The 12,290-nt window shown below is 41.3% G+C and overlaps 1 pseudogene; it reads right to left on the bottom strand.

Annotated features, from left to right (window-relative positions):
* Positions 1 to 8,657: 8,657 nt before the first annotated feature.
* Positions 8,658 to 10,283, bottom strand: LOC109278728 (mitochondrial import inner membrane translocase subunit Tim17-A-like; annotated as a pseudogene).
* Between the last annotated feature and the right edge of the window lie 2,007 nt (positions 10,284 to 12,290).

Below are 12,290 nucleotides of genomic sequence, written 5' to 3'. Positions count from 1 at the left end.
AGATGGCTTCTCTGGGGAATTCTACCAGACATTTAAAACAGAGATAATACCTATCCTTCTCAAGCTATTCCAAAAAAAGAAAGGGAAGGAAAACTTCCAGACTCATTCTACAAAGCCAGCATTACTTTGGTTCCCAAACCAGACAGAGACCCAGCAAAAAAAGAGAACTACAGGCCAATATCCCTGATGAATATGGATGCAAAAATTCTCAACAAGGTACTAGCAAATGGAATTCAACAGCATATAAAAAGAATTATTCACCATGATCAAGTGGGATTCATTCCTGGGCTGCAGGGCTGGTTCAACATTCACAAATCAATCAATGTGATACATCACATTAATAAAAGAAAAGATAAGAACCATATGATCCTGTCAATCGATGCAGAAAAAGCATGTGACAAAATTCAGCATCCTTTCTTAATAAAAACCCTCGAGAAAATCGGGATAGAGGGAACATACTCACACATCATAAAAGCCATTTATGAAAATCCCACAGCTAATATCATCCTCAGTGGGGAAAAACTGAGAGCTTTCCCTCTGAGATCAGGAACACGACAGGGATGTCCACTCTCACCGCTGTTGTTGAACATAGTGTTGGAAATACTAGCATCAGCAATCAGACAAAAAAAGGAAATCAAAGGCATCAAAATTGGCAATGATGAAGTCAAGCTTTCACTTTTTGCAGATGACATGATATCATACATGGAAAACCCGATAGACTCCACCAGAAGTCTGTTAGAACTGATACATGAATTCAGCAAAGTCGTAGGATACAAAATTAATGTACAGAAATCAGGTGCATTCTTATACACTTATAATGAAGCAACAGAAAGACAAATAAAGAAACTGATCCCATTCACAATTGCACCAAGAAGCATAATATACCTAGGAATAAACCTAACCAAAGATGCAAAAGATCTGCATGCTGACAACTATAGAAAGCTTATGAAAGAAACTGAAGAAGATACAAAGAAATGGAAAAACATTCCACGCTCATAGATTGGAAGAATAAATATTGTTAAAATTGTCAATACTACCCAAAGCAATCTACATATTCAATGCAATCCCAATCAAAATTGCACCAGCATTCTTCTCAAAGCTAGAATAAGCAATCCTAAAATTTGTATGGAACCGCAAAAGACCCCAAATAGCCAAAGTAATTTCGAAGAAGAAGACAAAAGCAGGAGGCATCACAATCCCAGACGTTAGCCTCCACTACAAAGCTGTCATCATCAAGACAGCATGGTATTGGCATAAAAACAGACACATAGACCAATGGAATAGATAGAGACTCCAGAACTGGACCCACAAAAGTATGGCCAACTAATCTTTGACAAAGCAGGAAAGAGTATCCAATGGAAAAAAGACAGTCTTTTTAACAGATGGTGCTAGGAGAACTGAACAGCAACATGCAGAAGAATGAAACTAGACCACTTTCTTACACCATTCACAAAAATAAACTCAAAATGGATAAAGGATCTGAATGTGAGGCAGGAAACCATCAAAACTCTAGAGCAGAAAGCAGGAAAAAACTTCTCTGACCTCAGTTGCAGCAATTTCTTACTCGACACATTTCCAAAGGCAAGGGAATTAAAAGCAAAAATGAATTATTGGGACCTCATGAAGATAAAAACCTTCTGCACAACAAAGGAAACAATCAACAAAAACTAAAAGGCAACTGATGGAATGGGAAAAGATATTTGCAAATGACATATCAGACAAAGGGCTAGTATCCAAAAATCTATAAAGAACTCACCAAACTCCACTCCTGAAAAACAATACAGTGAAGAAATGTGCAGAAGACATGAATAGACACTTCTCTAAAGAAGACATCCAGATGGCCAACAGGCACATGAAAAGATGTTCAACTCCACTCCTCATCAGGGAAATACAAATCAAAACCACACTGAGATACCAACTCATACGAGTCAGAGTGGCTAAAATGAACAAATCAGGAGACTATAGATGCTGGAGAGGATGTGGAGAAATGGGACCCCTCTCGCACTGTTGGTGGGAAGAGGATGCTGATGCATAGGGGCACCCGTATCCCAATGTTTATAGCAGGACTTTCAACAATAGCCAAATTATGGAATGAACCATAAATGTCCATCAACTGATGAATGGATAAAGAAGTTGTGGTTTATATATACAATGGAATACTACTTGGCAATGAGAAAGAATGAAATATGGCCTTTTGTAGCAATGTGGATGGAACTGGAGAGTGTTATGCTAAGTGAAATAACTCAGGCAGAGAAAGATACCGTATGTTTTTACTCTTATGTGGATCCTGAGAAACTTAACAGAAGACCATGGGGGAGGGGAAGAGGAAAAAAAAAAGAGAGGGAGGGAGCCAAAGCATAAGAGACTCTTAAAAACTGAGAATAAACTGAGGGCTGATGGGGGGTGGGAGGGAAAGGAAAGTGTGTGATGGGCATTGAGGACGGCACCTGTTGGGATGAGCACTGGGTGTTGTATGGAAACCAATTTGACAATAAATTTCATAAAAAAAAAAAAGAAATCCAGTTTCTTGTGACTGTTATACATTAGTCAGTTTTGCCATTTGGATACATAAAGCCTGTTTCTTCTTTCTTTAGACAGTCCTTCAAGTAAATGGCTGTGGAATCTTCCTATACTCTATCCAAGATAAATGCACATGATTCTTGTGACTGTCCCTGACTCGTTTGGAATTCCCCTGGTCTCACTGGCATAGGCACTCCCTGGTCCCCAGGGAATGTTTAAATACCAACATCCTTCTGCTGGGGAAACCATGCATCCTTGGTCTAGAAACATATGGGTCTGGCTTGAGTCTCCTTTTTTATTATCCCTTCCTGAAGTTTAAAAATCTATCTCTATGTGAGGCCCAGGGAACCTTAAAATTAGGAGTAAGTCTGCCACTGGAGCTGGCTTCTATGCCAACAATGAAGTATCTCCCCACCCAGTATGATGGGTAACTCTGGGCCTATTAAACCAGCTGCATTCTACCAAGACTTGTACTTTACTCCTTTTTGGACAACAGTGAGAAATGACTGGCAAGAGCCTCTGGTACTCGCCCTTTGAGTTTTAACAGATGAAGATAATAAATAAGGGGTCAGTAGATCCCTGGGGCGGGGGTGCAGCAGAGAGAAGCAGCCTTTTGAGCACCACTGTGCAGAAAGGCCTTTTGGTTAGAGTTTTGTTGAAACTGTTCATCGCCTTCACTGGCCTTCACCAGTTAGGTCCAGGTTGCTGGGGGACTTCATTAGCTTAGATCTCAGATTTCAGCCAGAGGGGAAGAAATTGGCCTCCAAGGAGCAAGGCCATAACCCTTGTGGCTAACTGAGCAGGGTCCGCTGAAAAAAATAATTTATTGAGATATACTTAACATGCAATAAAATGTGTAGATCTTAAGAGTTCAGAGAGTTGGAAGAGTTTTGACAGTTTTAGACACCTATGTAACCACGACTCAAAATGGAGAACATCTCTATTACCCTCCAACTTTCCCTTAGATCCTTCTCATATCAATTCTACCACCCCCCTACCCACTTTCTGACTTCTATCACTGTAAGTTTATATATATTTTTTCTGTTCTTGGTCTCCACATAAGTGGCCTCATACAGGATGTGGTCTTTTGTGTCTGTCTTCTTTTACCCAGCACAATGTGTTTGAGATTCTATCATGTTGCTGTAGGAGTCTGTCATTTATTCCTCTTTAGTGATGAGTAGCATTCCATTTGACGAATATGCCAAAGCTTATTTATCCATTCTCCTCTCACTGAACACTTAGGTTGTTTAGTGGTTTTGGCTATAAAATCTGCAATGAATATTTGCGTATAACTCTTTGTATGGACAAATATTTGTCAGTCTTATTATTAGGTAAGTAGCTAGAGTGAATGTGTGTTTATAACACACTGGTAGGTTTCCAAAGTGGTTGGACCATTTTATGAATGCCCCCAGCAATGTATGAGAGTTCCAGTTGCTCCACATCCTTTAGTGATGTCCCTTTAAGAAATTTTAGCCATTCTAGTGGGTATGTAGTGCTACCTCGGGGGTTTTCATTTGCATTTTATGACCGATGATGCTGAGCATTTTTTCACATGCTTATTGGCCATTTGTGTACCTCCTTTGGTGAAGTATCTTCCAGATTTTTTGCCCATTTTATAAATTACATTGTCTTTTTACTCTTGATTTGTCCCAGATTTGTCAGATATTGGCTATGTATATTTTTCCCACTCATCTGTGGACTATCCATTTATTTTCTTAAAGATGTCTTTTTATGAGGAGAAAAGTTCAATTCTGATGCTATAAATTTTTTCTTTTATCATTAGTTATGGGTAGTCTAATTTTCCTGTGAGAGGTTGTTTTCGACCATAAAACATAGGTCTAGGAACCCCAAAAGACTCTGGAATAATTAGGAGTGGGGCAGGACTGGTAGCATCTTTAAACTGTACCATAGCCCTGTAGCTTGGTACTCTGGAAAGACATAAGGTTAACTGAGTAATTGGGAGGTCTAGATTCAAACCAATTTACTGAGTAACCAATTTATTCATCTGCAAAATGGAGGTAGTCACACTTGCTTAGCTGACATCATAATGGGCTCTGGATGATGGGATCTAAATAAACTCTGAAATCCACAGACAAGCAATCATGAGTCTTACAGTAACTACCACCAGTATTTAAAAAATTAAAAAAAAAAATGTTTATTCATTTTTGGAAGACAGAGAGACAAGAGCACAAGCAGGGGTGGGGAGGAGAGAGGGGTGGGGGGTGGGGGACACAGAATTTGAAGCAGGCTCCAGGCACTGAGCTGTCAGCACAGAGCCCGACGCGGGGCTGGAACTCAAGAACCGGAGATCATGACCTGAGCCGAAGTTGGACGCTCAACTGACTGAGCCACCCAGGTGCCCCCCCTCCCTTAAAAAAAATTTTTTTTTATGTTTATTCATTTTTGAAAGACAGAGACAGAGCACAAGCAGAGGGTAACTACCACCATTATCATCATCAGCCCTATTCCTGTCCATTATCCTGCTTGTATTATCTTATCCCTCTTCCTCTGCCCTCAACCCTCATTATTAAGCATCTTTACGTCTTTCTTGGGGGATGAGCAGAAAGGAAGGATTGTGAAACCTAAATCCATCTCCTGTTATCTGTGTTCCCAGAAAAATATCCGTGAAGTGTGTCAGTCCCCTGGGACTGTGTGTCGGGCACTGAGCTCTGTGTAAAGAAAGGGACATCTGGAAGAGGTTCCCACACAACAAACTCCTGAGCAAGCCGCCAAATGCATCTTGCCTTTCCCCCTCTAATGGGTCCTTTGATTATGGTTCCCTGCACGTCCCAGTTTTAAACATACTTTTCTAGCAAAATAATCCCTCACTTAAATTATTTTAAGTAGTTTGTCAGGAGGCAGACCTTATTTTCCCACAGGTTAACATACTAAGCTCATGTGTTACAACTAAAAGTAAAGGATGCTGCTGATATTGCCATTAGCCCGTGTGATTTCATAACTGGCTTTTCTTAATGTTGAAAATTATGTGGGAATCTCCACTCCTACCTCTGAGAGGCCCAAGCAGCTGGGGGCCCCTGTCCATTGCATTCAAAGTCTTTGAGAGAAGGTATAGGGAGGGCAATTCTTTTCTTGCTTCAAAGTACAGTCCACCTTCTTGGAAGTTGCAAAGGAAGCAGGCAGGGACCCTCTTTATGAAGTAAATTGTCCACTGGTGATGGGAATGATCTGTTTTCCGAGTTTGGGATACTTGGAAAACACCTACTCTCGTTATGCCCCTGCTGAGCTGGTGGCTTTGACTCCTCAGACACAGAAGGGTCAAGACAGGTCTTTCACGTCACAGCTCATCATGCAGCTACCCAGTAGCCAAACCTGGGGGGCGACTGGACTGCGGTAACCCCAGAAGCTGGCCCACAAACGGAAAATACCATGTCTTTTGGGCTTAGCCTGACAGTACAAGGCTCTTTGTTATCCTCCAGAAGAAGCTTACAAAGTATAAAAGCCACCTAAGAAAGTCAATAGTCTGGTTTTCCACACCTCCTAAGTTTACAGAGGAGCCAAAAAACTCCAAATCAAAGATTCAAATCTAGGTTCTTGTCCCTACCTCGAGACGGGGCCTCCGGGGTCTATGAGGAGTCTGTCTAAGACATCTTGTAATTGAAAGACGGAGGAAATGAATGCAGGGTAAAGGCAGGGGTTGAGGGGCTTGGTTTACGGTCCTCACCTGGCTACAGCATCATTAAACAGTGAGTCCAGAAAACAGAGGGTATTAAGGGAAGTGACAGGGTCCTTAAGGCTTCAAATCAGGAGTGGTCTGTGCTCTCTGTGTGGATCTGAGAGAGGAGAGTCGAGAGGTGGGGGGAGGCAGCAAAGATAAGAAGCAGCTGGGTGTCGTATTACAAAGCTGAAAGAAAGAAGTGGAGAAACCAAGAACATGCAAAAGAAAGATCAGAGAGAGTTATTATTGTGCAATATGCCCATTGCAGACAGACAGGCGGCATTGGCCTTTCATCTTTCTTAGCCTCAGATTCCAAGAAAGCCTTTGCTGCAGCCTGGTCAGTCACACACAGGCACCGGCTGGGGAGAATGTCAAAGTCCTGGCAAATTCCACTCTGGACCAGACGCTAAACTTGGGAAACATCTGCGACTTTTTCAGGTGACTGACCTACTCAGTCCCCACCCTAGTGATCGGCTTCCCAAACTTAGCTCTCTTCTGTTGCCCCCACCCTCGAAACCGAGCACTGCAGACAGCTAAAAGGCGGTGGGAACACGGGTCTGCTGCCAGCACCACACACAGCAACCCGTGCAGGGCCCCCACCTGCCCACATACTTGGCAGGCACCGCCCTAGACTCATGCCAACTTGAGCCGAGTGAAAAGCGAAAACCCAGTCCATCAAAGAGTCGTTTTGTCTACATGACACCAAACCAACCAGTTGCTTACATTGGTGCCACATGGCACCAAGGGCTGTTTTGACTGAAATCAGCCGCTCTGACGTGCGTAGTCCACAGCCTGCATTGGCACCGTGTAGAGGGAAGGTAGATCCATGTGTAAGAGAACTCCTCAGACCCAGACTGAGTCAAACACCACCAACCTGGGTGCCGTTTCCATACGCCCTGCTCTCGAAGGACCGAGCGCTGTTCTGTGCACTGCCACAATCCAGGTGTGTATGTGGCATTAGTTGTTGCCCTGAATGGAAAGTGTTGCGGGGGGTAAAAAGCTCAAGGACACCGTGCTGGGTTTGCAACCGAGAGAATTAGAAACCAGAGCCCCCCAAAAAACACATCCTCAGCTAAGACAGGGTTTGGCATTTGAGAAATGCCTTAGGGAAACTAGCCTCTGGGTCACAACCTGGACTTGGCTTAACCCAGTTGTGGGTTCTCAGTGGACCTCAAATGACCACCTTCCCAGGTAGACAAATGCAGGGATGAATGTGGACCAGAGAAAGAGCACTGAGACATGCTCGCCCCTTCCTGACCGTGGAAAACTCTGCCAGATGTGGCCTCTCTGGGGATCATGTGAGGTTGGCCTGCCGATTTCTTAGATGACTTCAAATGGCTCTGATTTTAGGTAATAATCTTTGGACAAAAGCTAGAGAAAACAGAAGGAAAAATCAGACCACAAAATACCAAAGAAGACGTCGGAATATTTCTCCCTCACCTGTACACGTATACGACGCTTTGAACTTTTGACCGTCTCACTCACCACACTGCCAGTCACGCTCCAGCGCTCGATATCCACAAAGCTCTCTGCCTGCCTCCCACACTCCCTCCAACTTGTTACCTAAACTTGCCATCTCGGGCCTTCTCTGATGTAAAATTTCACCTGCTGCTTCCATCTCTCTTCCCTGCTTGTTTTCTCCTTAGCACTTACCCTCATGTCATACACGAAATATTTCCTTATTTGTCTTGTCTGCCTTCCACACTAGAATGTGAACTCCACAAGGGCCAGAGCTCTCCCCTTGTGCACGGCTTGCTCACTGCTGTACCCACCTGGGATAGCACCTGGCACACAGTGATTAATATGTGTTTGTTGAATGAGTTAGTAATTGTTTTCTGTCATTTAAGTAGAGCAGATAACTTTCATTAACAAGTTAGGATACTGAGGCTGAGTGATTCTATGTTCCTGACCCCCAGCTTCTTGAAAGACAGAATAAAACATTTCCAATGACTAGGTTTTGGCCTCTTTCCCTCCCTGCTCTTCCTCAGGTGAGACCGCAAGGCTGGAAGGGACAGGAGTTGCGTATCCTCCCCACCCCCACCACAGAACGCTAAGTGGGCTAGAGTTGAATGTAACCATTTCCATTTGTTGGTTAGTGCTGATAAAATAGTTTTCCTTCAGGGTGGGCCTTGTGAAAAAGTACAGAATACTCTAGGCATATTTCAAAATGGCTGCTTTTCTCCTTGCTGGAAGCATGAAATTCCTTCCTTGATTCCTTCCTTCCTTCCTCCCTCCCTCCCTCTCCTTCCCTTCCTTGCTTCCCTTCCCTCCTTCCTTCCTTTTGAAAGAGCAAATTCCAGTAGATTCTTATTGTTTGACTGACAGAACACACAAAACCAGGTGGAGATGGGCCCAAGGAAATGACGGTCAGGTTTCATTGCTGTTTGCCCTTTGGTCCTTCATCTTTGAAGTATTTATTATATTTTCTTTTAAAGATATTAGCTATTTTAATCACAAATGCAATTCAAGTGAGAATAAATAAATGTGTTATCTTTTACCATCTGCCCCTCCCCATGTTCCTTTAAATAGAAAAAAAAAAGAGCTAAGTGTCTTTTCATAGCCTATCTGGCCATAGCTATCTCACCTATGGTTTAAAAACAGACTGTAACTTATCTTCTCAAATTCCTTCTTGAACTACCGTTCATTCTGTTACAGAAATCCTGGGAAAGAAAGTGTATTGATATGGTTGATAATTTCCAAAAGGTGACGATGGTAACGGGGCTGAAGGCAACTGAGAGGGGTCTTCAGCAAACTGAGGACCATTGAGAAATTGTGCAGAGGCAGACCTTGTCAACAAGGCAGCTCCTTCAATTAATGCTAGGAGAATGCCACCCATTGTGGCTGACCCAACCATGCCACTGGTCCTTCTTGCTGCCAGCATGGCTCCGTTAAGGCACCCCTTGTGATGGAGTTCCAGGGATCTCTTTCCCCCTGACTTGAACCATGCTGCCGTCAATCATGGAAAAGTACTCTGAAACGGCAAAGCTACCTCCCAACTGCAAAGCTACCTCCCGACTGCGGAGCCCTGGTTCTAAAAGCTGTCAAACTGCCTTATAGTCTGTGGTTTATTCCCACTGCAGAATTGCAAAAACCTTTTGACTGCTTGAAAGGTATCATTCAATGGGCACCTGTGGTACCCATTGTAAAGGCCCCACCACAACCATCCAGTTTGCCAAGGGCAAGGGCGTGTGTACTCTCCCACCTTGACTCCATCAGTGCAAAAGATCCTTTTTCTGATCTTTACCGTGAGAACTTGGTTAGGCTCCTGTCAGTAAAACTCACAAAAGTGTGGTGGTCTCCTAAGAATGGGCACCCTGGAACTTTTAACTCTCAAACTTGTCTTAGGCTGAGCCTCCAACAATATGTCAATTACAATTTTTCTTACTCAGTACTGGTTCCAGCAAAAGTTTCTACTTCTGGGCGTCTGTTCTGGGGTGCTGTCACTCTGTGTATCTGCTTGCCTGTCTCTCTCAATTTGGGGGCAGCAGTTTTACCTTCAGTCTCCATTCTCTGATGGATCTGAGGAGACTTGTTGATTTTCTTTGTTCAGCCTTTTTGCTTGTTGTGAGGAAAACTTTCAAACTCCTTATAGGCCAGACCAGACTTTAAAAAAAAGTTGTTTTTGTTTTTGTTTTTTTTTTACTATTGAGTTTTGAGAGTTTACATATTCTAGATCCTACTACTTTGTCAAATATGTGCCTTGCAAACATTTTCTCCCAGGGTAGAGCTTCACATCCTCTTCACATGTTCTTTCAGAGCAAAAGTTTTTAATTCTGCTGAGGTCCAATTTGTTTTATTTTATTTTTATGAGGTCCAATGTTTTCCTTTTATAGATCATGCTTTTAATGTCAAATCTAAGAAGTTTATGCCTACATCTAGATCCTAAAGGTCTTCACCTGTTATTTTTACTAAAGGTTTTATGGTTTACAATTGACATTTAACTCCACGATCCATTTTGAATTTTTTGTACAACATGTGAAATTTAGGTTGTTGTATTTTTTGCCTTTAGATGTCCAGATGCACCAGCACTGTTTGTAGAAAAGGCGACCTGATCTCTATTCCAGTTGACCATATTTGTGTAGGTCATTATTCCACTGACCTATTTGTCTGTCTTTCCAATACCATACCGTCTTGATTGCTGTAGTTTTACAGGAAGTCTTAATATTGGATAGAGAGATCCCTCTCACTTCATGATTGTCAAAATTGTTTCAGCTATTCTATGGCCTGTGCCTTTACATGTATTTTGTAAAGAATAAGTCTGTCTGTCTACAACAGTCCTTTCTGGGATTTTGGCTGGGATTGCATTAAGCCTATGTATCAATTTGGGAAGAGATGACATTTTACTATGTTGACTCTTCCACTCCATGCATCTCTCTCCATTTACTTAGGTCTTATTTCTTTCATCAGAATTTTGTCAACATTTCGTAATTTTCAGAATACATATCTAATGCATGTTTCATTAAATTTGTATTAAAGTGTTTAAGTTTATTGAGTGATTATAAATGGTATTGTTTTTAACTTTAGTTTCTGCATATTTAAAGCATATACAAGTGTAAAGGATTTCTGTGTGTTGACCTTGTATCTTGTGACCCTGCTAAATTCAGTTATTACTTGTAGGAGATTTTTTTTTTTTTTTCTGTAGATTCCTTGGAATTTTCTATGTGGACAATCACATCATCTGCAAATAGTTTTATTTCATCTTTTTCAATCTGGGTATCTTTATTTATTTATTTTTTTTAAGGTTTATTGATTTATTTGGTGGGGGAGAAGAGAGAGAGAGTGTGTGAGGAGGAGAGAGAGGGAGAGAAAGAATCCCATGCAGGCTTTACATTGTCACGGCAGATACCAACGCAAGGCTCAATCTCACAAACTGTGAGTCAATGATCTGAACCGAAATCAAGAGTCAGGATGTTTAACCAACGGAGTCACCCAGGTGCCCCAGGGTATCTTTTTAAATTTTTTCTTGCCCTATCCCAGTGGCTATACCTTCTAGTAGTATAAGAGTAGTAAGAACAGACATCCTTGCTTTGTTCCCAATCTTAGGAATAAGTAAGTACTCTTCCATCATGAAGCATGATAGCTGTAGACTTTTTGTAGATGTGGAGATAATTTCCTTCTAATTTGTTGAATTTCAAAAATCACAAATGGGAGTCAAATTTTGTCAAATGTTTTTGTCTTAATTGATATATTGTGATTCTCCATCTTTAGCTTTTCATAGGGAACACTGACTGATTTTCAAATGTTAAACGATCCCGCATACTTGGAAAATAATTCTACGTGGTCATATCACATAATTCTTTTTATTCACTGTTTTTGGTTTGTTAATATTTTTGTTTTTTGGCATTTAAGTTCATAAGAGACATTAATTGGCAATTTTGTTTTTGTACTGGCTTCTTTTGGTTTCCTTATCAGTGTAATACTGGCCTCATAAATGAATTGCAAGTGCTCCCTTCTATTTTCTGGAAAACATTGTATGTAAATTGGTGTTAATTTTTCTTTAAATGTTTGTTAGACTTCTCCAGTGAAACCATTTAGGCCTAGAGATTTTTCTTTATTAGCTTGTGTGTATGTATTTATTATTATTTTCAGGTGTTTTTAAATTGTGAATTCAACTTATTTAAAGGCTATAGGAATGGTCAGATTTTTTTTTTATCTTGGTTGAAGCTTGGTAATTTGTGTTTTTTGAGGGATTTTCTCATCTCTTTTAAATTGTCAAATTTATGAATGTAAAAATTATTCAGAGTATTCTTTTATTATCCTCTTAATACTGTAGAATCTATGATGATAACCTGTTTTTGTTCTGATAGTGGTGATTTATGTTTTTTTTTCAATTTTTTTGCCATCAGTCTCAGTAGAGGTTTATATACTTTATTTATTTTTAATGTTTATTTACTTTTGAGAGAGAGTGCAAGCAGGGGAGGGGCAGACAGAGAGGGAGACAGAATCCGAAGCAGGTTCCAGGCTCTGAGCTATCAGCACAGAGCCCTACGTGGGGCTTGAACTCATCAACTGTGAGATCATGACCTGAGCTGAAGTTGGGCGCTTAACCGACTGAGCCACCCAGGTGCCCCTATACTTTATTTTTTAAATGAAC

Source organism: Panthera pardus, unplaced genomic scaffold, assembly GCF_024362965.1.
Source record: "Panthera pardus isolate Hobbes unplaced genomic scaffold, ASM2436296v1 HiC_scaffold_12, whole genome shotgun sequence".
Lineage (NCBI taxonomy): Eukaryota > Metazoa > Chordata > Mammalia > Carnivora > Felidae > Panthera > Panthera pardus.
The sequence above is the reverse complement of the archived record's forward strand: the minus strand, read 5'-3'. Positions and strand labels throughout refer to the sequence as shown.